The sequence below is a fragment of the Saimiri boliviensis genome, chromosome 12 (assembly GCF_048565385.1).
Source record: "Saimiri boliviensis isolate mSaiBol1 chromosome 12, mSaiBol1.pri, whole genome shotgun sequence".
Lineage (NCBI taxonomy): Eukaryota > Metazoa > Chordata > Mammalia > Primates > Cebidae > Saimiri > Saimiri boliviensis.
In genome coordinates, this window is record NC_133460.1 from 24,418,684 (window position 1) to 24,441,018 (window position 22,335).

Genomic DNA, 22,335 nt, shown 5'->3' on the forward strand with positions numbered 1-22,335 from the left:
AATATGCACAAATCATAGGAGTGCAGTTCAAATAATTTTCACAAAGAGAACACTCAAAGGCACATCAAGAAACAGATTTAACAGAACTCCAGGGGTGCCTCTCCTTCCAGTCACCCCTTGCTTTTTCTTGAATGGCTACTGTGTTGCTTTGCCACCCCATAGTGCCAAATTCCATGGTAAAGTTCAAGAGAAATGGTGACAGCCAGAATCCTTGTCTTATCCCCAACCTCAGAAGCTTTTTGTCGCATACCAGAAGTATGATGTATTCTCAACCAGAATAAGGAACTTCCTTTCTGTTCGAGCTTTCTTGCACAGTGTTTGTCAGGACTCAGTGCTGAACTTCATTAAATTTTCCTTCTGCATCTATGGCCTTGTGGATTCAGGATGGGTGGGCAGAGAACCTGTCTACGCTGGACACCGCCTTGTTTGAAAACTCTGAAAGGATACTGGAAACACACTCAGTATCCCACAGATGTCTTTGTGATGAGTGAATCCTCAGTCTCTTCCTCTGCATCCACCCTAGTGCAGTTCTGTAGATGGAAGTACGAGCAAAATGGGTATGGGAACCACTGCAATCTATCAGTCAGAAAAATAGCAAATGCGAAGTCTAAGCAGAGAATTATAATTCAGGTAAGTGATGTGATGGTCACTTTAGAAACAGTGGTCAGGGAAGACTTAAGGAAGTGAACGTGAAGCTAAAATTGCAGAAAGAGAAGGAGCCAACTTGCAAATATCTGGTAGAATTTTCCAGAGAGAGCAGAAAATGAAAAGCCTTTGATAATGTGGGATTTGGAAGTCACAGTAAAAAGTTTTCATATTCATAAGAGTACAATGGAAGGAGGTATTCAGCAGGGGAGTGAGGTCATTTCTCATCTAAAAAGGTATCTTCACAGTAACATCCAGACTGATGTTTAGTCACATACTTGGGTACCACAACCTTACCAAGCTGACAAAATTAACCACATGCAGTGTGGGATCATATGCTAATTTTGTGCGTTACTCTAAGTTAAAAGTTAAAGCCCAGCTATATCATAGAATTTTCAAGTAATTATCAGATAACATTACTGGCCTGTACAGAGCAATTTAACATTATAAAAATAAACAGCCTGTACCTAGTCAACAGTGATCCAAGTTGCTCTAGATGTCTTTGAAAGCCACAGAGAGGGCAGTATTGCTGCACACCCACCTGCTTCCCTGAGACTAGCTTCAGGCCTCTGGCTGGGGAGCCTGAAATGTTTAGGAAGGAGATGATCTCCTAGAGTATACCCAAAGACCACACTAGAATCAAATTGTCTCTGTTGGCAGATGATTCTATATTTAAAAAACCCCACTGTCTCAGCCCAAAATCTCCTTAAGCTGGTAAGCAACTTCAGCAAAGCCTCAGTATACAAAATCAATGTGCAAAAATCACAGGCATTCCCATGTACAAGCAGAGAGCCAAATAATGAATGAACTCCTATTCACAATTGCTACAAAGAGAATAAAATACCTAGGAATACAGTTTACAAGGGATGTGAAGGTCCTGTTCAAGGAGAACTACAAGCCACTGTTCAAGGAAATAAGAGAGGACACAAACAAATGGAAAACATTTCATGCTCATAGGAAGAATTAATACTGTGAAAATGGCCATACTGCCCAAAGCAATTTATAGATTCAGTGCTATTACCATCAAACTTCTATTGACATTCTTCACAGAATTAGAAGAAACTACTTTAAATTTCATATGGAACCAAAAAATAGCCTGTATAGACAAGACAATCCTAAGCAAAAAGAGCAAAGCTGAAGGCATCACACTACTTGACTTCAAACTATACAACAAGGCTACAGTAACAAATACAGTATGGTATTTGTACCAAAACAGATACATACACCAATGAAACAGAACAGAGACCTCAGAAATAACACCACACATCTACAACAATCTGATCTTTCACAAATCTGACAAAAGCAAGCAATGAGGAAAGATTCCCTCTTTAATTAATGATGCTGGGAAAACTGCCTCACCATAATCAGAAAACTGAAACTGGATCCCTTCCTTGCACCTTATACAAAAAGTAACTCAAGGTGAATTAAAGACTTAAATGTAAAACCCAAAACCATGAAAACTCTGGAAGAAAACCTAGGCCATACCATTCAGGACACAGACATGGGCAAGGACTTCATGAATAAAACACCAAAAGCAATTGCAACAAAAGCCAGACTTGACAAAGAGATCTAATTAAACTAAAGAGCTTGTTCATGGCAAAAGAAACTAGCATCATAGTGAACAGGCAACCTGAGAATGGGAGAAAAAATTTTGTAATCTACCTATCTGACAAAGAAGGTCTAATATCCAGAATCCACAAGGAACTTGAAGAAATGTATAAGAAACAAACAAACAAACACATCAAAAAGTGGGCCAAAGATACGAATAGACACTTCACATAAGAAGACATTTATGTGGCCAACAGACATATGAAAATCATCACTGATCATTAGAGAAATGCAAATCAAAACCATCTCACACAAGTCAGAATGACAATTATTAAACAGGAAAAAAAATAGATGCTGGCGAGGCTGTGGTGAAATAGGAACACTTTTAAATGTTGGTGGAAATATAAATTAGTTTGACCGTTATGGAAGACAGTATGACAATTCCTCAAGGATGTAGAACCAGAAATATCATTTGACCCTGCAATCCCATTACTAGGTATATACCCAAAGTAATACAAATCATTATACTACAAAAATACAGGCACACCTATGTTTACTGCAGCACTATTTACAATAGCAACGACATAGAACCAACTCAAATGCTCATCAATGACAGACTGGATAAAGAAAATCTGGCACATATATACTATGGAATACTATGCAGCTATTCTCAGAATATAGAATGAGAACATGTGCTTTGCAGAAACATGAATGAAGCTGGAAGCCATCATCCTCAGCAAACTAACATGGGAACAGATAACTAAACACCATGTTTTCTTACTCATAAGTGGAAATTGGACAATGAGAATACATGGATGCATGGAGGGGAACAACACAGACCAGGGTCTGCCAGGAGGTGTGGGGTGAGGGGAGGGAGAGCATTGAGACAAATATCTAATGTATGTGGGGCTTAAAACCTAGATGACGGGTTGATAGATGCAGCAAACAACCATGACAGATTATACTATGTAACAAACCTACACATTCTGCACATGTATCCCTGAACTCAAAGTAAATTTTTTTTTAAATGCTTATGTTTGCATTCCAGGACTCTGATTCATAGAAAGATACATGTTGAAGGAGCATTTATAAGCTTCTAGGATCCTTCTAATCATTTTTCAGATGTCAAAAATGAGGCCAACAGAGTAGAAATGTTCACTAATACATGAATGTAGCATGGCCAGGTAACTACTCACTTCTGTGTTTTCAGCATTAGGAATGCTCCTTATTATTCATGTAATAATCACAGATAATATTCTTTTAGTCTAGTAGGGACCCCTATCCACAGGAGTGTGAAGCTTCAAAGGCAAGAGCCTAGAGCTCACGTTGAGTGCCAAAGGATGGCACACAGCCTGGGACAGTGTGGTTTTTACTGGCTTTCACTCCATGCCAGCCTGCCCTTGCATCTTCCTTTTACACTCAATCAAAGGTGACCTCCCACTAACAGATGTCTTTCCTGTTAAGAGTCAGGTGATATTGTGATGAGATTAGCTGTGTTTTAACTGAGACTCATAAATGCTCAAACTCTGTCCCATAGCACAGCTACACCTGTCTGGAAAATTCTAGAGGGCAATATACAGTCAAGGATGTACCTGCACCTCCTGTGCAGGACTTCCTGGACAAGGGAAGCAAAATGTCCTCCTCCTCCATGGAGCCTAAAGACCCTGGAGAACCACGAGAAACAGAAGAAAGACCTGAGAAAGCCAAAAGAAGGCAGAGGGTACCTGAGAAATTGGGTAATGACATGTGGGCTGTCAGAGAGTTAGGGCACCTGCAGGGAAAGAAGGGAAGAAGGGTGCTGTAGAGGGAAGGGTGGAGCAAGGGAGATAAGGACCATACCAGGCACTGCAGAGACTGCCAAAAGCCCACTGTACTTGGGGCATAAGGCCTAAGCTGGTGCATATCAGAGATGGCACATAGATACCATGTTCTTTAAAAGGACCATGAGAAAGAGGCAAAATTGGAGAATCTCAGGAAGAAGGAATTGAGCACTAACTAAAAACAGAGTCACCTGTCTGCACAAATTTGGATCAGAAGTTCATCTCCCAAAACTCTTTTAACCTGACTTTCTTGAGACAAAGAGGAATGTCTTGATGTGACCTCCTCCTTCCAGAGGTGGCCCTGGGAAAGCACATTTATCAGCAGTCTCCTCTTTAACTTATCACAGTAGTGCGACATCTGTCCTTTGTGCCTTGCTCGCTCGAAGTGCTCACCTGCTTAGATGGCTCTTACACACACACACACGCACAGACACACATACACACATGCACACATGCACACACGCACGCGCGCACACACACACACACACGCACGCACCCATGCACACATACAGCCCTCCCTAGAAAGGGCAGTGGGGGAATTGGTGCCAGATGTGCACATGTACTGCAGGATGGATGTGCTGGGATACTGGCTTGTCTCCGCACACCTCATAACGAGAGGCTCTTTCCTTCAGTGCTGGCCATCTGTGACTTGGTGACAGTGGACTGGTTCTGCCTTGTCAGCCTTACCTTCATCGGACTGAGTCATACACTCAGTTACCTAGCTGGGCTTTCTCCTCTGTGCAATAAAGAGGGATGCCTTCAGACTGTATCCTAGAAGGGAGGACTGGACATTAGAAATGTGGGCAGATGAGAAGTGACTTGTTCCTTTTATCTCAGAAACTGGCAACAAATTTGTTCAGCCTTCTCATTCCTATGTATTTGGATTTGGAAATTTAAAGCTCTCTTTGGGAGTTGGCGGAAGTGAGTTTCAGAGGGGATGGAGGCAACCCCTATTAAGCAGACTAACTCCCTTTCTTTATCATTACTTTGCTATCTTTATCATTACTAAATGGACAATTGTTTACTCTTATTTTGTAAGATTAATAAATGTGGCACCATTTTCCTTCTAAGAATATTTTTGTTAGAGTGAAAAATTGGCTACAACCTAAGTTTCTGGCAATGGAAGATTAGAAATACATGTAAGCACTTTGGTCACATTCATGCATTTGCTTGTTTCTGTTCCTTCTTCTTAGGTGAGGTCTAACATACATTTATTTCAGTGAGCAAAGGGAAATGATCCTAAAGGTACACCTCAATAAATGTATGTATATATGTGCAAAATATAAATATATATTTATATTTATTTAATATATACATAATATTTATATAAATATATAACATAAATAAATATAAGTATATAAACATATTTATATATTTATAGTATATACAGTATATATATAATAATTTATATTATATACAAATATATAATAAATTGTATATATTATATATGTATAAAACCACTTCCCAGATGAAGATATAGAACATTTATCTTCAAACTTTTCATTGTGCATTTCCCAGCCCTTGTACTCCTTCCTTCAGAGATAACACCCATTTTGACTTCAATCACCATTGATTAGTTTTAACTGCTGTTAACCATCATATGAATAAAATTGTGGAAGAATTTTATATCTGATCAAATTATCCTGCAAAAATGAGGGAGAATTTAGGATGTTCCAAGATAAACAAAAGGTGAGAGTATCTGTTACCACTAGACCTTTCCCACAAGAAACACTAATGAGGTTTCTGCAGGTTGAATTGAAAGGACACTAGATAATTAATCAAAGCTGTATGAAGAAATAAAGATCTGGTGTGTGTGGCTGGAGAATTCACATGGAGGTCAGAGTGGAGGCAGGTGTGAGAGGGCCCAGCAGAAGGAAACATGGCTGCCAAAGTGTTTGAGTCCACTGGCAAGTTTGGCCTGACCTTAGCTGTTGCAGAAGGCCTGGTGAACTCTGCCTTATATAATGTGGATGCTGTACACAGAGCTGTCATCTCTGACTGATTCCATGGAGTACAGGACATTGTGATAGGGGAAGGGACTCACTTCCTCATCCCATGGGTACAGAAACCAATTATATTTGACTGCCCTTCTTGACCGTGTAATGTGCCAGTCATCACTGGTAGCAAAGATTTACAGAAAGTCAGCATCACACTGCATATCCTCTTCCCGCCCTTCGCTAGCCAGCTTCCTTGCATCTTCACCAGCATGGCAGAGGACCATGATGAGCGTGTGCTGCTGTCCATCATGACCGAGATCCTCAAGTCAGTGGTGGCTGGCTTTGATGCTGGAGAACTAATCACCTAGAGAGAGTTGGTCTCCAGGCAGGTGAGCGGCGACCTTAGGGAGTGAGCAGACACTTTTGGGCTCATCCTGGACGATGTGCCCTTGACACATCTGACCTTCCGGAAGGAGTTGACAGAAGCGATGGAAGCCAAACAGGTGCCTCAGCAGGAAGCAGAGAGGGCTAGATTTGTGGTGGAAAAGGCTGAGCAGCAGAAAAAGGTGGCCATCATCCCTGCCAAGGGTGACTCTAAAGCAGCCGAGCTGACGGCCAACTCACTGGCCACCCTGGGAAAAGGCTTGATGAGCTGCGCGAACTGGAAGCTGCGGAGGACATCACATGCAAGCTTTTGCTCTGGGAATATCACCTGCCTCTGGCAGGGCAGTCCCGGCTCCTCCGGCCACCCCAGTGCAGGCTCGCCCTGCCTGCAACATGGGCCAACTTGGCCCATGATGGTTAGGATCACCTTCCTTCTGCCCCCACCACAGAATCACTGTGAAATAACATGATTGGCTTAAAGTTAAGGAAATAAAAGTAAAATCACTTCAGATCTCTAAAAAATAAATATATAAATAAAGATCTCCAGTAAAGGTAACTGCATGGGTAAATATGAATGCTAGTATTATTATTTTTTGACTGTTAATTTCACTTTGTGTTTACTACATGATTTAAATACAAAAGTGTAAAATATGAATCTATGTTATGGCTACACAGTGTATAAAGATGTAATTTGTGACAACAATAACATAAAAGGAGAAGGCAGCGATGTAGATGAACAGAATTTTTGTATGCAATTGAAGTTAAGTTGGTAACAATTCAAAGTATATTGTTACAAATTAAGGATGCTAAATGTAATTTCCATACTAACAAAAAATAAAATATCTCAAGAATATACACAAAAGAAAAGGAGAGGAAAATCAAATTGGTTTACTAAAATTGAAAAATTAAAAATTTACTTAACCTAAAATGAGGCAAAAATGGAATAATGGAACAAATGTATAAGACATACAGAAAACAACAAATAGCAGATATCCTTCCTTATTAGTTAAGATAAATGTATTAAACTCTCCAACCATAAGGTGGATATTAGCAGAGTGAATTTTGTAAAAAAATGATGCTACTATATGCTATTTACAAAACACATTAGAACTAAAAACACAAATAGGTTAAAATGAAAAACTGGGAAAGAATATTCCACACAAATAATAACCAAAAGAGAGCTGGAAACCTATACTAATATCAGACAGTCTGGATTTATAAAAGACAAAGGAGATAAAACAACTGGTTCACAAAAGGAATGAAAAATTATATGAATATATATACCAAACAAGAGCCCTTATGTATATATAAGGGCTTTTTTTTCGTGTGTGTGTGTGTAGAGAGAGAGAGAGAAAGAGGTAACATTGATACAATTGAAAGGAGAAATAGTTCTATAATACAAGTTGGGAATTTCAATACCCCACTTTCAATAATGAGTAGAACATCTAGACGGAAGTTCAGTTATAATACAGAAGACCTGAATGACATTAGAAACCAATTAGTCCTAACAGACATAGAGAGCACCTTACTCAACAACAGAAAAATATGCATGTGTCTCAAGTACACATGGACTATTCTCCAGGATAGGTCACATGGTAGGTCACAAAACAATGATTAAGACAGTTAAAACATTGATATCATACAAAGTATTTTCTCTAGCCACAGTGGAATAAGCCAGAAATTAATAACAGAAGGAAAACTGAAGAAGTCACAAATATGAAGAAATTAAGCAGTATTCTATTAAAGAACTAACGGGTCACAGTAGATACAACAAGGGAAATTAGAAAATAGTTAGAGATGAATGAAAATGAAAACACAACATACCAAAAGTTATGGGATGCAATAAACACCATGCTCAGAGGGAAATCTAAAACCATAAGTGCCTACATTTAAACAGATTTCAGTTCAATAACCTAACTTTATACTTTGAGGAACAAGGAAAAAGGAGAGAAAACGAAATTCAAGTCTTAGGAGAAGAAATGTAATAATAAAGATTAGTGTGGAGATAAATAAAATAAAGAATAGGAAAATACAGAGAATAAATTAGAGAGATTGAATTAGTTAGCAAAACCTTCGACCAAAAAAGGTCAGGCATGGTGGCTCATACCTGTAATCCCAGCACTTTGAGAGGTAGAGGTGTGTTGATCTCTTGAAGTCGAGTTTAAGACCAGCCTGGACAACATGGCAAAACCCCACCTCTACTAAAAATACAAAAATTAGACGGATGTGGTGGTACATGCCTGTAATTCCAGCTACTCAGGAGGCTGAGGCACAAGAATCACTTCAACCTGGGAGATGGAAGCCGCAGTGAGCCAAGATTTTGCCACTGTACTCCAGCCTGAGCTACGGTGCAAGACTGGGTCTCAAAAAAAAAAAGTCCAAGACCAGCCGACTCGATTAGTGAATTCTGATAACTATTTAAAGAAGAATGAAAATCAATGTTTCTCATCATATTCGAAAACTAGAAGAGGAATACTTCTTAATATATAAAGCCAGCTTTACCCTGATTACACAACACCATAAAAGAGTAAAGATCAATACCCTTTATGAATATAGATGCAGAAACCCTCAAGAAAATACTAGTAAACCAAATCCAACAACATTTTAAAAGAATGGTACACCATGGCCAAATAGGATTTATTTCTATAACGCCAAGATTGTTCAACCCATGAAAATAAATCACTATGAAAGAATGAAGGGGAAAATCCCACACAAACTTTTCAATTGATGTGAGGAAAAAATGGATGTAACAGAATTTAACATTCTTTCTTAATAAAAACACAACAAATTTTGAATAGGAGGAAGTTATCTCAACACGTTAAGAGCCACATATGAAAAATACAGTCAATGTCATTTTAAATTGTGAAAGACTGAAAGCTTTTTCTCTAAAATTAGGAACAGGACAAGGATGCTCACTTTCACCATAGTACTGAAAGTCCTAGCCAGAGCAATTAGTCATGAAAAAGACATAAAAAGCATACTGCCTGGGCACAGTGGCTCATGCCTATAATCCCAGTGTTTTGGGACACTGAGGCAGGTGGATCACTTAGGTCGGGAGTTTGAGACTAGCCTGGTCCTCATGGTGAAACCCCATCTCTACTAAATATACAAAAATTAGCTGGGCATTGGTGGTGCACATCTGTAATCCCAAGTACTCAGGAGGTTGAAGCAGGAGAATCGCTTGAACCTGGGGGGCAGAGATTGCAGTGAGCCAAGATCTCCAGCCTGGGATATAGACTGAGATAAATTAAATACATACATACACACCTTCACACATAAACATGTTTAAAAAGATATAAAAGGTGTACAAATTGGAAAGAAGCAAAATTGTTTGTGTTCACAGTTGACATTATCTTATATGTAGAAAACCCTACATTTTTTTCTCAAAACAGAATTAATTGAATTAAGCAAAGTTGCAGGATTCAAAATCAGCACACGCCCCAAAATATCAGTTGTGTTTTAATATACTAACAATTGATGATCTTTAAAAGAAATTAAGGAAACAATTTCATTTGCAATAGGATCAAAAAGAATAAAACACTTAGGAATAAATTTAACCAAGGAGGTAAAAGACTTGTACACTGAAAACTATAAAATATGCTGAAAGAAATTAAAGATACAAATTAATAGAAAGACACCGTGTTCATGGATAGGAAAATTTAAATTGCTAAGATCTCAATATTACTCAAGGTGATGTACAGATTCTGTGCAACCCCTATCAAAATCCCAGTGATTTTTTTTTTTTGCTTAAATAGAAAAATCCATCCTGAAATTCATATAGAATTTCATGAAACACAGAATAGTCAATCTTGAAAAATAAGAATAAAGTTGGAACTCTTACACCTAGTGATTTCAAAAGTGCTACAAAACTATAGTAATAAAAACAGTGTTTGACTGGTATAAAGGCTAACATAGTGACCAATCAGATGGAATAGACAGACCTCTAAAACGCCCTTGCATATATGATCAAATTATTTCCAACAAAGTTACCAAGGCTATGCAGTGGGGAAAAGGCATTCTTTCAACAAATGATGGTGCTGGGAAAACCAAATATACACATATGAAAAGATAAAGTTGAATTCTTACTTTATACCAAATGATCAAAATGGATCAAATACCCAAATGGAAGAGCTAAAACTACAATACTCTAAGAAGAAAACTAAGGGAGAGGCCTCATGATATTGGATTTGGCAATTATTTCTTGAATATCACTCCAAAAGTCCAGTCAATAAAAGAAAAAATAGCTAAAGTGTGCTTCCTTAAAATTAAAAACCTTTGTGCATCAAATGATACTCTCAACAGAGTAAAAAGGCATCCTACAGAATGGGAGAAAATAATCGATTGCAGTCATATATCTAATAAGTAGTGAATGCACAGAATAGCTTAAAAACTCCTATAACTCAACAACAAATAAACAACCAGATTAAAAAAATGGATAAATGACTTGAATAGGTATTTCTCCAAAGATGATGCATACATGATCAATAAACACATTTTTAAAAGATTCTCCATATCATTAGTTATTAGGGAAATGCAGAACAAAAACATAATGAGAGCTACATCACACCTACTAATACGACTATTAAAAAAAAAAAAAAAAAAAAAAAAAAAAAAAAAAAAAAACCAGAAAATTACAAGTAGATGTGGAGAAACTGGAACCCCCATACACTGCTGGCTGGACTGTAACATGGTGCAGCCACTACGGGAAACAGTTGTCAGGTTCCTCAAAAAGTTAAACATATAATGTCCTCATGACTGAGCAATTTCATCGCTAGATATATGCCTATATCCCAATGCTTCTATCCCAATGTTTATTGCAACATTATACACAATATGTAAAATGTGAAAGCAACTTAAGTGTCCATCAGATGAGTATAAAATGGTAAATACATTCACTGGAATATTATTTAGCCATAAAAACTGAATGAAGTTCTTATGCATGCTAAACCATGGATGAACTTTGAAACATCGTGCTAACTGAAATAAGCCTGACATGAAAGAACAAACAGTATATGGTTCCTGTCAGTCCATCTGTGTTGTCATAAAGGAATACTTGGGACTGCTCAGTACTTTATAAAGAAGAGATCTATTTGGCTCAGAGTTCTGCAGAGTTCTGCAAGAAGCATGGCACCAGCATCTCCATCTGGTGAGGGCCTCAGAAAGCTTACATTCATGATGAAAGGGAAAGAGGTGCTGGCATAGAGAGATCATATGGAGGGTCGGGGAGGTTCCAGGCTCTTTCTAACAACCAGCTCTCACAGGAACCATTACAGCAAGAACCCACTCATAATCTCAAGGACAGCACCAAGCCATTCATGAGGGATCTGCAGCCATGACTCAAACATCTCCCATTAGGCCCCACCTCCAAACCCTAGAGGGTAACATTTCAACATGAAGTTTGGAGGGTCAAGTGTGCAAACAATAATAGTTCCTTTAGACAAATAAGAAAATGCATAGTGGAAAAAGTAGGTTAGAGGTTATCAGGGGACGGGGATGGGGAGTCATTGCTTAATGATTACAGAGTTTCTGTTTTGAGCTGATGAAAAATTTTGAAAATAGGTTGTGGGAATAGTTGGACAACACTGTGAGTGTCATTAATGCCATTGAATTATACACTAAAATGGCAAATTTTATGTTACATATATTTTACCACAATACAAATAATTTTTAAAAATATTTCTCAATGAAAAGGGGACTCATCTTCTGAAAGAAATTATGCCAAAAGTAACACTGGGTTTGGTTTCCAGAACCTTCTGCCTATGGACTGTGAATCTGGTCGTATCACTTACCTCTTTTGAGTCTTAGCTTTATTAGACACAAATTGTGTTTCATGATGATTTATAGAGGATTAAATGTTCAAGTGTTTAGTGGGTTCTTGTTAATATGAGATACATTATTTGTATTTGCTTACTGTTGCAAATACAGGTAGAAAGGATGGAGTATCATGAAAACCATCTTCCAATTCTTGTTTTTCTGTTTTAGACTAGATACTTCTTAATCCAGAGCTGTTTTGTTTTTGTTGTTGTTGTTTTGTTTGGTTTGGTTTTTTTGGTCTAAATCCATATGTAACCCAGCTTACAATGGAGCAGCCTTATTGCCAAGATCATTTTTTCCTCATTGCTATCATTAAACACAGTATTTTTCATTGCCTCTCTGAGGGACTTTTCATTTCCTCTATGTCTCCAAAGTGGTCCCAGAACATTAGCTGGCCCTGACTCCTACTAGGGACACTGAAGGAATTCCTTCTTGTAGTGTTGCTAGTGAAGATTTATTTCCAGTTTCTGAAGGGAGGTCAGGTAAATCAACCTCCAACATCCCCTTTAGCCATGCGATTCCATGATTCTTGGATTCTATAATCTATTGAAGGAGTGAGATATGATCCCCTTCCCTCCCCATCTGTCCACCAATAAAATGAAGCTGACAGGGCCCCCAAGGGATCTCACGTTTCCTTTCGTGGAAAATGGAATTCAGATTTTTGTAGATACTGATCTTTATGACTCTTTTTATGGAGCCTGAAAGGGTCTGACCTATTATTTGGACCAAAATCCCTTGTCAACCACCTTGCATCTGATTTATACCTAGCTCAGACATGTGCTGCTCTTGCTTAACCAAGCTCTTCTGGGAGAAAATGAAAATCTGAACTGTAACATGTTGGAACTGCTTTCTGCTAGACTTGTCAACCACAAGGAAAGCATGCAGGGCCAAGGCGACCATGTGTCATCCCAGGTACCACATCTCTTCATCCCCCTTAGTCTCCCAGTCTTGGGTTCTAGAGCCTTAAACGTAACCCACCTCAGTGAGAGTTTTCCCTGCAGTGCTCTCCCACTGCCCACCAGCAATCCAGTTTAGAATCTCCATGTGCTCATACTCAGGCATGACTCAATTCTTGCCTTCTTGCTCACCTCCCAAGTGGTGTTTCTCAGGCCCCTCAAGTGCCACATATCCAGAAATAAGTTCTCCATCTTATCTCTAACTTATTCTTCTCAGCCTTCATTCTGATCTCTTTCAGACTATTCTACACATGGCCTCCATAATGTTAACTGGGAAATTCAAATCAGATTATACCACTCTTCAGCATCAGCTCTTTGGATGGTGTCCCCACTGCCTTCCCAACTTTCTTCCAGAAAGCCTTCCCTGATCTATCCCATGCCCATCATTTGATCAAATGAGGTTGTTTTTTCTGTTTTTGTTCATTTGTCTCAGTGTCTTTTTCACATTGTCTCTTCTGTCCTCTGTCTAGAATGCTGTTTCTGTCTTCTTCACCTGTTTAATTTGTATTAGTTGTCTATTGTTCAACCCAGAACCTTCCTCAAATCTCTACTCTCAGCTCTTTTCCTTCCTCCATTAGAGTAGATGTTATTCTGTTTCTATAATATTCTTTGGATAATTTTATCACTGGATTTACCACGTCGTGTTGCAACTTTTCTTCTTAAGTGTATGTCTCAATTAATTGTGAATCTTTGAAGCCATGAGCAATCCCCTATTTATCATATTGTCTCCAGAGTCCAGCATGAGATTGACACATAAAAATGGCTCAATGAATGTTAGTTAAAGGAGTGAATGAATCAGTGAGTGATTACCTAACTTGGCACAGCTTTTTCCCCTGTGGCTCTTCCCCTCTTCCCCCATACTCTGCTGAGTTTATATGCAGATGGACCTGGGCCTCATGCCTTCCCGTGCCTTTCCCAGCAAAGACATGCAGCAAGAAATCAGCAAATGTCTGCTGAATCAACAAGGCTACTGCTTTGACTCCATCACTATTGGAGTAAAGGAGACATAAATGAAAGCTGACCAACACATCTGTGCCTAGAGAAGAAAAGGCAGTAAGATTTTTCCCATGAACCTAACAGCTGCTTTAGGTTGGACTCATTCACGTTGGATTTGCTCCGAAATAGACTCAATGCTCTCTTGAAACTTTAACTAGTTCTCCTCAGAAACCACGCAAGCAAGAAAACAGTGAGTTAAATATTCAATATTGAGAGAGAAAAAACCCCCACCATCCTAGAATTACGTACCCTGTGAAATTATCCTTCAAAAGTGGAAGAGAAATAAACACTTTCTTAGTGAAACACAAATTTAGGAAATTTGTTACCAGTAGGCCTGCTTTGCAAGAAATATTAAAAGAAGATCCACCCGCCTCGACCTCCCAAAGTGCTGGGATTCCTGGTCAACATGGTGAAACCCCGTCTCTACTAAAAAAAATACAAAAAATTAGCTGGGCATGGTGGCGCGTGCCTGTAGTCCCAGCTACTCAGGAGGCTGAGGCAGGAGAATTGCCTGAACCCAGGAGGCGGAGGTTGCGGTAAGTGGAGATCGTGCCATTGCACTCCAGCCTGGGCAACAAGAGCGAAACTCCGTCTCAAAAAAATAAAAAATAAAAATAAAAAAAAGAAGATCCTTAGGAAAAAGGACAATAATATAGGTTGGAAACTCAGATATACTTAAAGAAGAGCAGCAAAGAAAGAATAAGTGAAAATAAAATTAAAATGTTATTTTTCTTATTCTCAATCCATCAGATAGCAGTTTATTCAAAATAATAGCAAAAATGTATTTGAATATATAGATGTATATAATATATAAGCAAAATAAATGACAGAAATGATACAATGAACAGGAAGGAGGAATTAGAATTATTTTGTTATTATAAGGTACATGTGCTACCCATGAAGCGGTACAGTGCTGTTTGAAAGTGATCTTGCTTAGTTGTAAATATATATTGTAAAATCTAGGTCAGCCAATAAAAAGAGTTAAAAAAAAATAGTACAACTGATATGCTAAGAGAGGAAAGAAAATGGAATCATATAAAATGCCCAATTAAAGCCACAAAGGCAATGAATAGAAAAATATGGCAGATATCATTATTCTTTTTAGCATTTTTTTTTTTATGGAGTCTCACTCTGTCACCCAGGCTGGAGTGCAGTGATGTCATTTCATCTCACTGGAAACTTAGCCTCCTGGGTTGAAGTGATTCTCCTGCCTCAGTCTCCTGGGATTACAGGCAACCCCCCCGACCCCACCACACCACACCCCCCGACCCCACCACAACCCCCCAGTTAATTTCTGTATTTTTAGTAGACAGGGTTTTGCCATGTTGGCCAGGCCGCTCTTGAACTCCTGACCTCAATTGATCTGCCCACCTCAGCCTCCCAGACTGCTGGGATTATAGGCATGAGCCACCACGCTCAGCCAAAATATGGTCTAAAGGCATCAAAGAAAAGATAGAGATTGTCAGAGTGAATCAGAGAACAGACCCAACTACATGCTGTGTACAGGAACCCACTTTAAATATAAGAACACATATAGATGAAAAGCAAATGAATGAAAAGAGATTACCGTAGTAATACTGATCAAGCTGGAGGTGCTCTATTAATTTTAAATAGAGCAGACTTCACAGCAAGGAAAGTGCCCTTATTTAAGGGCATTAGATGATAATAAAGGGGTCAAATCTTCAGGAAGATATAACAATCCTTAAAGTGTATGTGCCTAGCAATAGACCATCAAAATAATATGTGAGGCAAAAAACTGAGAACTGCAAGAAGAAACAGATTAATCCACTATTACAGTTGGAGACTTCAACACCCCTGTATCAGAAATGGACAGATACAGCAGGCAAATTACAATGAGGACAGAGTTGAATTCAACAACACTGTTAATCAACTGGATGTAATGAATATCTGTAGACCAATTCATCCAATAACAGCAGAATACACATTCTTCTTATGCTCACAAGGAACATCATTCCCAAGAATAGATCATACTCTGGGCCATAAAACACACCTTAACAAATTTAAAAGAATGGAAATTATGCAATGTGCACTCTCAGATCACAATGGAATTAAACTAAAATTCAGGAAAGACAGCTGGAAAATCCCCCTCAAATAATTGCAGACTAAACAACACGTTTCTAAATAACACATGGATCAAAGAAGAAATGCCAACAGAAATTTTTAAATATTTTGAAGTAAATGAAAATGAAGATAAAACTTATCAAAATCTATGGAATGCAGTAAAAGCAGTGCTAGAGAGAGAAATTTATAGTACTCAATGAATATATTAGAAAAGAAGGAAATGGAAGACTAAGCCAGGGAGGCGCTGGCTGTGCCACCTGCAACCCACCACTCCGCCCCGCTGGGCCCACCAGGGAAGCATGGCGGAAACAGAGGCACCGTCCAAGCTTCAGGAAGACTTCAGGATGCAGAAAAAATCCGTCTTTTATTTGGGTGCCAGTGGAGAAACCACTGGCAGAGTGCTCTTAAAGGAAATCCTGGAGCAGGCTTGTTTTCCAAAGTCACTCTCATTGGCCGGAGGAAGCTCACCTTTAACAAGGAAGTTTATAAAAATGTGAATCAATGAGTGGTGGACTTTGAAAGGTTGGATAATTAGGCTTCTGCTTTCAAGGTCATGATGTTGGATTCTGTTGCCTGGTTACCACCAGAGCGAAAGCCGGGGCGGAGGGATTTGTTTGTATTGACCGAGATTATGTGCTGAAGTCTGCAGAGCTGGCAAAAGCTGGGGGGTGCAAACATTTCAACTCGGTATCCTCTAAAGGAGCTGAAAAGTCAAGCAGTTTTTTAATATCTGCAAGTGAAGGGAGAAGTGGAAGCCAGGTCTGAAGAATTAAAATTTGATCGGTATTCTGTGTTTAGGCCTGGAGTTCTGTTGTGTGATAGGCAAGAATCTCGCCCAGGTAAGGAATGTTTGCTTAGAAAGTTCGTTGGCTCCTTATGAGATTCTTGGGCTAGGAGCATTCTGTGCCTGTGGTGACCGTGGTTAGAGCCATGCGGAACAAGGCGGTGAGAACAAGCGACAAGATGATGAACCTGCTGCAGAACAGGGCCACCCATGACCTGGGGAAAGCGCATGGCTCTCTCAAGCCGTGACCACACCGGACAAATGGTTTTTATTGTCAACTTTAACACCTATCACCAAATCGGTAATTTCAGGGTCCAAAAAAAGTCAGCATGTTTTAACTTCGTTGTTTTACTGTTCTCAAGCATCCATTCCAATCAAGAAATGGTGGTGCTCTGCGTCAGTGGTTCAGAGCCTAATTATACATATTGATCACCCAGGGAGCTTTGGAAAAGTAAAGATTTGTAAGCTCTATCTCAAATTAATCAAAATTTCTGGGGCATGGGCACAATAATCTGTAATTTTCCTTGTTTATACTTCCCCTGATGCCACTGGTTCTGATGCCACTGGTTGGGAGGCCTCCTTTGAAATGCTCGCATGCATAGTCACACAGCAGTGAAAACCTTATGAACATGTAAAGGAGCTCTGCTCTAAAATTGTTGGCATTCATGTCTCTGAGTTACAAAAGTGCTAATTAACTACATGTAATTGTGTAAGTAAACATTGTGCCTTTACTAATTCTCTATGTAATAGAAGTTGCGTACCTAAGTTTATATAACACATGAGGAGGATTAAATAAATGAGCAAATAAAGATAGATGAAAAAAAGAAAGAAAGAAAAGAAGGAAGAGCCAAACTAAAGCTTCCACCTTGGGAAACTAGTAAAACAAGAACAAATCAAATTGAAGGTAAGCAAAATAAAAGAAATAATAAAAATAAGAGCAGAAATCCATTAAATTGAAAACAGGAAATCCATCGAGAAAAGCAACAAAATCAAAAGCTGGTTATTTGAAAATATCAATAAAATTAATAAACCCCTTGTCAGGTTAACTAAAAAAAGAGAGAGAGAGAGAACACAAATTATTAATATCAGAATAAAACAAGGGGCACTATCTCAGATCCCATAGACATTAAAAGTAGAATCAAGAAATACCATAAATAAATCTGTACCCACAAATGTGATAATCTAGATAAAATGGACCAATTCCTTGAAAGACACAATCTGCCAAAATTCATACAAGAAGGAATAGACAATCTGAATGGACCTATATCTATTAAAGAAATAAAATCAATAATTAATAATATTATTTCACAACAGAAAGCACCAGGCCCAGATGGGTTAACTGGTAAATTCTACCAATTCAAATTGAGGGCTCTAGACTTTTGCTAAAATTCATCAATATTACATGAATATATTCTTGGACTCAAGACAGAAATCCTGAATTCCAGTGAACTAAGATGATTATTCATTTGCTTCATCGCACTGTGTATAGTGAACACAAGTCTTCAGGCAATGGCAACACTACCACAAACAATATGTTTCCTAAAACCTGTTTAAGATTTTTGTTTGTATATTTTTATCCTTAGAGTTTATTCCACGAAAGTTAACTTACTGTTTTGAAATAGTTTCTCCAAGCACGGTTAGGTCACCAGTGCAATACAGAGTAAAGCACAGTTGTTTTATTTTGCTTTCACTTTTCAGAGTTTTTGTTTTTCAGATATAATTTCGTTTTGTAATTATGCAAAATGTTTACATGGTGTCGGAGGCAAATTTATAAAACCAGAGATTTTCTCTCTTTTTTTCTTTTACTTTAAGATCTGGGATACGTGTGCAGAACGTGCAGGTTTGTTACATAGATATACACGTGCCATGGTGAAAACCAGACTTTCAGGCAGGTAGATTCTAACTTTGGCTCCTGTACCTTGCTTCCTCTCTCCCTCACAGTGAGTTGTGATTTTTTTTGAGTTTTAAAAATTCTTGGCTGGGTACGGTGGCTCACACCTATAATCCCAGCACTTTGGGAGGCTGAGGCGGGTTAATCACTTGATGTCAGGAGTTCGAGACCAGCCTGGCCAACATGGTGAAACCCTGTTTCTACAAAAAATACAAAAATTAGCTGGGGTATTGTGGCACATGCCTGTAGTCCCAGCTACTCAAAAGGCTGAGGCAGGAGAATTGATTGAAACTGGAAGGCAGAGGTTGCAGTAAGCCAAGATCACAGCACCATACTCCAGCCTGGGTGACAGAGCGGAAGTCCATCTCAGAACAAAACAAAACAAAATTCTTCTAATTTTAGTATGGGAAAATATATGCATATATTTATATACTCCTATTTCTTTGAGAAACAGTAGCATACTACACACATAATTTTTTAAATTTTCTTTTTCTGTCAACATATGCCCTGACATTTGCTCTGTAGCAGTACATAGGGATAGTCTCGTATTTTTTTAACTCCTGTCAGTGCCATCTGAATGCAGGGTATGTGTGAAATATATCCATTCTCACCAAACTGGCACAAGAACAGAAAACCAAACACCGCGTGTTCTCACTCATAAGTGAGTGTTGAACAATGAGAACACATGGACACAGGGAGGGGAACATCACACACCAGGGCCTGTTGGCGGGTGGGCAGATAGGGGAGGGATAGCATGGAGTGGGGAGATTGGGGAGAAATAGCATTAGGAGAAATACCTAATGTAGATAATGGGGTGATGGATGCAGCAAACCACCATTGCAGGGAAAAGATCCTATAAGTGAGGAGGAAGGATCCAAAAGCCTCAGTCCATTTCCATATAAATAATGAAGAAGATAGTAACCAGAAATATAGTCACAGTAGTTATTAGCTATTCATAGGTAATCTTAGTTATTCATAGGTGATCTTAATTCTTTTACTAATGCCTCTCAGGTTGGAAGTGTGAACCTGGGGTGACACTGTGAAATAAATGACACTAAGGCAAGACGCTTTAAGCCCTCTGTCACTCCGGAATAAGGGCTGCTGGAGGGCACCTTGGCTGTGTGGCAGTGCCAGCCCTGGGAAAGCGCCCGCTGTTTAGCCAGCTAGGGAAGGAGACGTCCAAAATAGCTGAGATGTCTCCTTCCTGGGGGAGTTAGGAGAAAACTCTGCCTCTCCAAGCTCTTGTGGTAGGACTGACGGCTGTCAGGTAGGCCCACGGACATCCGGGGGCTCAACTGTCTCTATGTGATGCTGTGCTTCAGGGGTCGCGTTCCATGTCGACTCATGTTCTGATCTGCACCTGGTTCCTTTTGTCTTAGAAAAGATAATTAGTAATAGTAATATAAATCTTAATGTTTTTGTTCTTTCTTGATAAGTATGGGAAATGTGCTGATGCATTATGCTCCTTACATCATTCTGGGTGCCAGAAATTCCTGAGGCCCACCTGAATGATGCTTGATGTACTTAACCCTATCACTACCACACCCTATCTACCCTGCCTCCAGTCTCTGACCACCAAGACCATGCCCTATCTACCCTGCCCCTAGATTTGCAACTCAATAAAAGTGAGAGTGTCCAGGCATTCAGGGTCACTGCTGGTCTCCGCAATTTGGGTAGCAGTGGACCCCCGGGCCCAAACTCTTTTCTCGATCTTCGTGTCTTATGTCTTTTATTTCTACAATTTCTCTCCCCGCACCAGCTGGGAGGGGCTCACAGAACCCTATAGGGCTGGACCCTACACACCATGGCCCATGTATACCTATGTAACAAACCTGCACATTCTGCACAGGTACCCCAGAACTGGAAATATAATTTAAAAAAAAATAAAGTTTATTCAATCAACAAAGTGCTGATGGATATTTATGTCTTTTTAAAAAGAAGATGCTACAACAAAGACCTTTGTACATGTATTTTTTTAGAATTTTTACTAGAATTTTAAGATTTATTTAATTTTTTTAATAAATGAGTTTCAAATTTCGTCAAATGTCTTTCTGCACTGTGAAGATATTTACTGACTTTTTTTTTCTTGGCTTTGATAGTATGATGGGATATATAAATGTTTTCCCGATAGTGAACCAATCACATATGTAGACTATATCATTGTTTGCTGTGATGATTTTTTAAAATATGCTATTAGATTCTGTTTGATTTTGTTTTATTTGGGATTTTTGCATCTGCAACCGAAGTGAGACTGGTTTGTGGCTTCCTATGTTGGTTCAACCTTGGTCAGATTTGGGAATAAATGTTAGACCCAAGCTCTAGTTTTAATTGCCATTCATACACTGAACTCTCACAAATATTTACCAGACCTCTGGCCCCACTTCCAGACTACTCCGTCCAGCCGTCTTCTTACATCCTTCTCCAGATGTCTGACAAGCACTTCAAACCCAGCACTTCCAAAACTGAGCTTCATTTTCTCCTCACACTTGTTCCCCCACAGGCTCAGCATCTCCAGAAATGTCAACTCTATCATTTTAGTTGCCCAGGGCCAGCCTTGGACCTCTCCCTGGCCTTTCCTTGATTCCAGGACAGTTCCATTGGTAACTCCTGTCAATGTCATCTGAATGTATCTGGAGGATGATCTCATCACAGCTCTTGTGCCATTGAATCCTTCCTCACAAGTCACTGTCCCCTTCCCCTTGTATAATGGTACTCACCTCCTTATTTTTCTCTCTGCTTCCATCCAGACTATTCTCAATACAGCAGCAGGGTGATCTTTTTTAAACCAAGTTGCATGATGTCTTTTTAAAATTTCAACTCTCCAGTGGCTTCCCGACTGATACACTCACTCTTTGCATTGGCCTGCAGGGTCCTATGTGACCTGTCCTTTATCACTCCCAGATCCTTTCCTGGATGTCTCGTGTCTACTTAATCAGTTTCAAATGGACTGCCTTCTTGCTACTGCTCAAGCACACCAACTCCTCTGCCTGGAAGGCTCTTTCTCCTTCTATCCACACAGCTCTCTTCCTCACACCCTTAAGATGTTTGATCAGATGCTACTCTCTCAGTGGGGTCGTCTGGGGCCAATTCTTCCTTTACAGGATTGTCTAGGGCCAATTTTCCCCATCTTCCCTGCTTCATTATTCTCCAGAGCATTTATCCTGTGGTGCCGGATTATGGATTATATTTATTGGTTCATGGTCTGCCTTAGCTCCATGTAGGCAAAGGTATTCATTTTGTTCACTGCAGTATTTCCTGGGACTTAGGACAATATTAGCTCACAGCAGCATTCAGTAAATATTTATCGAACTTGCTTTCCAGGGATTAATCCATGTTGGTCATTATCTATTTATAGTAATTGCTCTATGAGGTTTGCTAATACTTTAAGAATTTTGTTTCTATGTTCATGAGTGGAATCAGTCTATAAAATCTCTCCTTACAGGCCAGGCATGGTGGCTCATGCCTGTAATCCCAGCAC

The 22,335-nt window shown here is 39.2% G+C and overlaps 2 pseudogenes; both read left to right on the forward strand.

Moving 5' to 3' along the window:
* Positions 1–5,892: 5,892 nt before the first annotated feature.
* LOC101032092 (prohibitin 1 pseudogene) lies at positions 5,893–6,755 on the forward strand (annotated as a pseudogene).
* Positions 6,756–16,481: 9,726 nt separating this feature from the next.
* LOC101050346 (oxidoreductase HTATIP2 pseudogene) lies at positions 16,482–17,214 on the forward strand (annotated as a pseudogene).
* Positions 17,215–22,335: the final 5,121 nt, after the last annotated feature.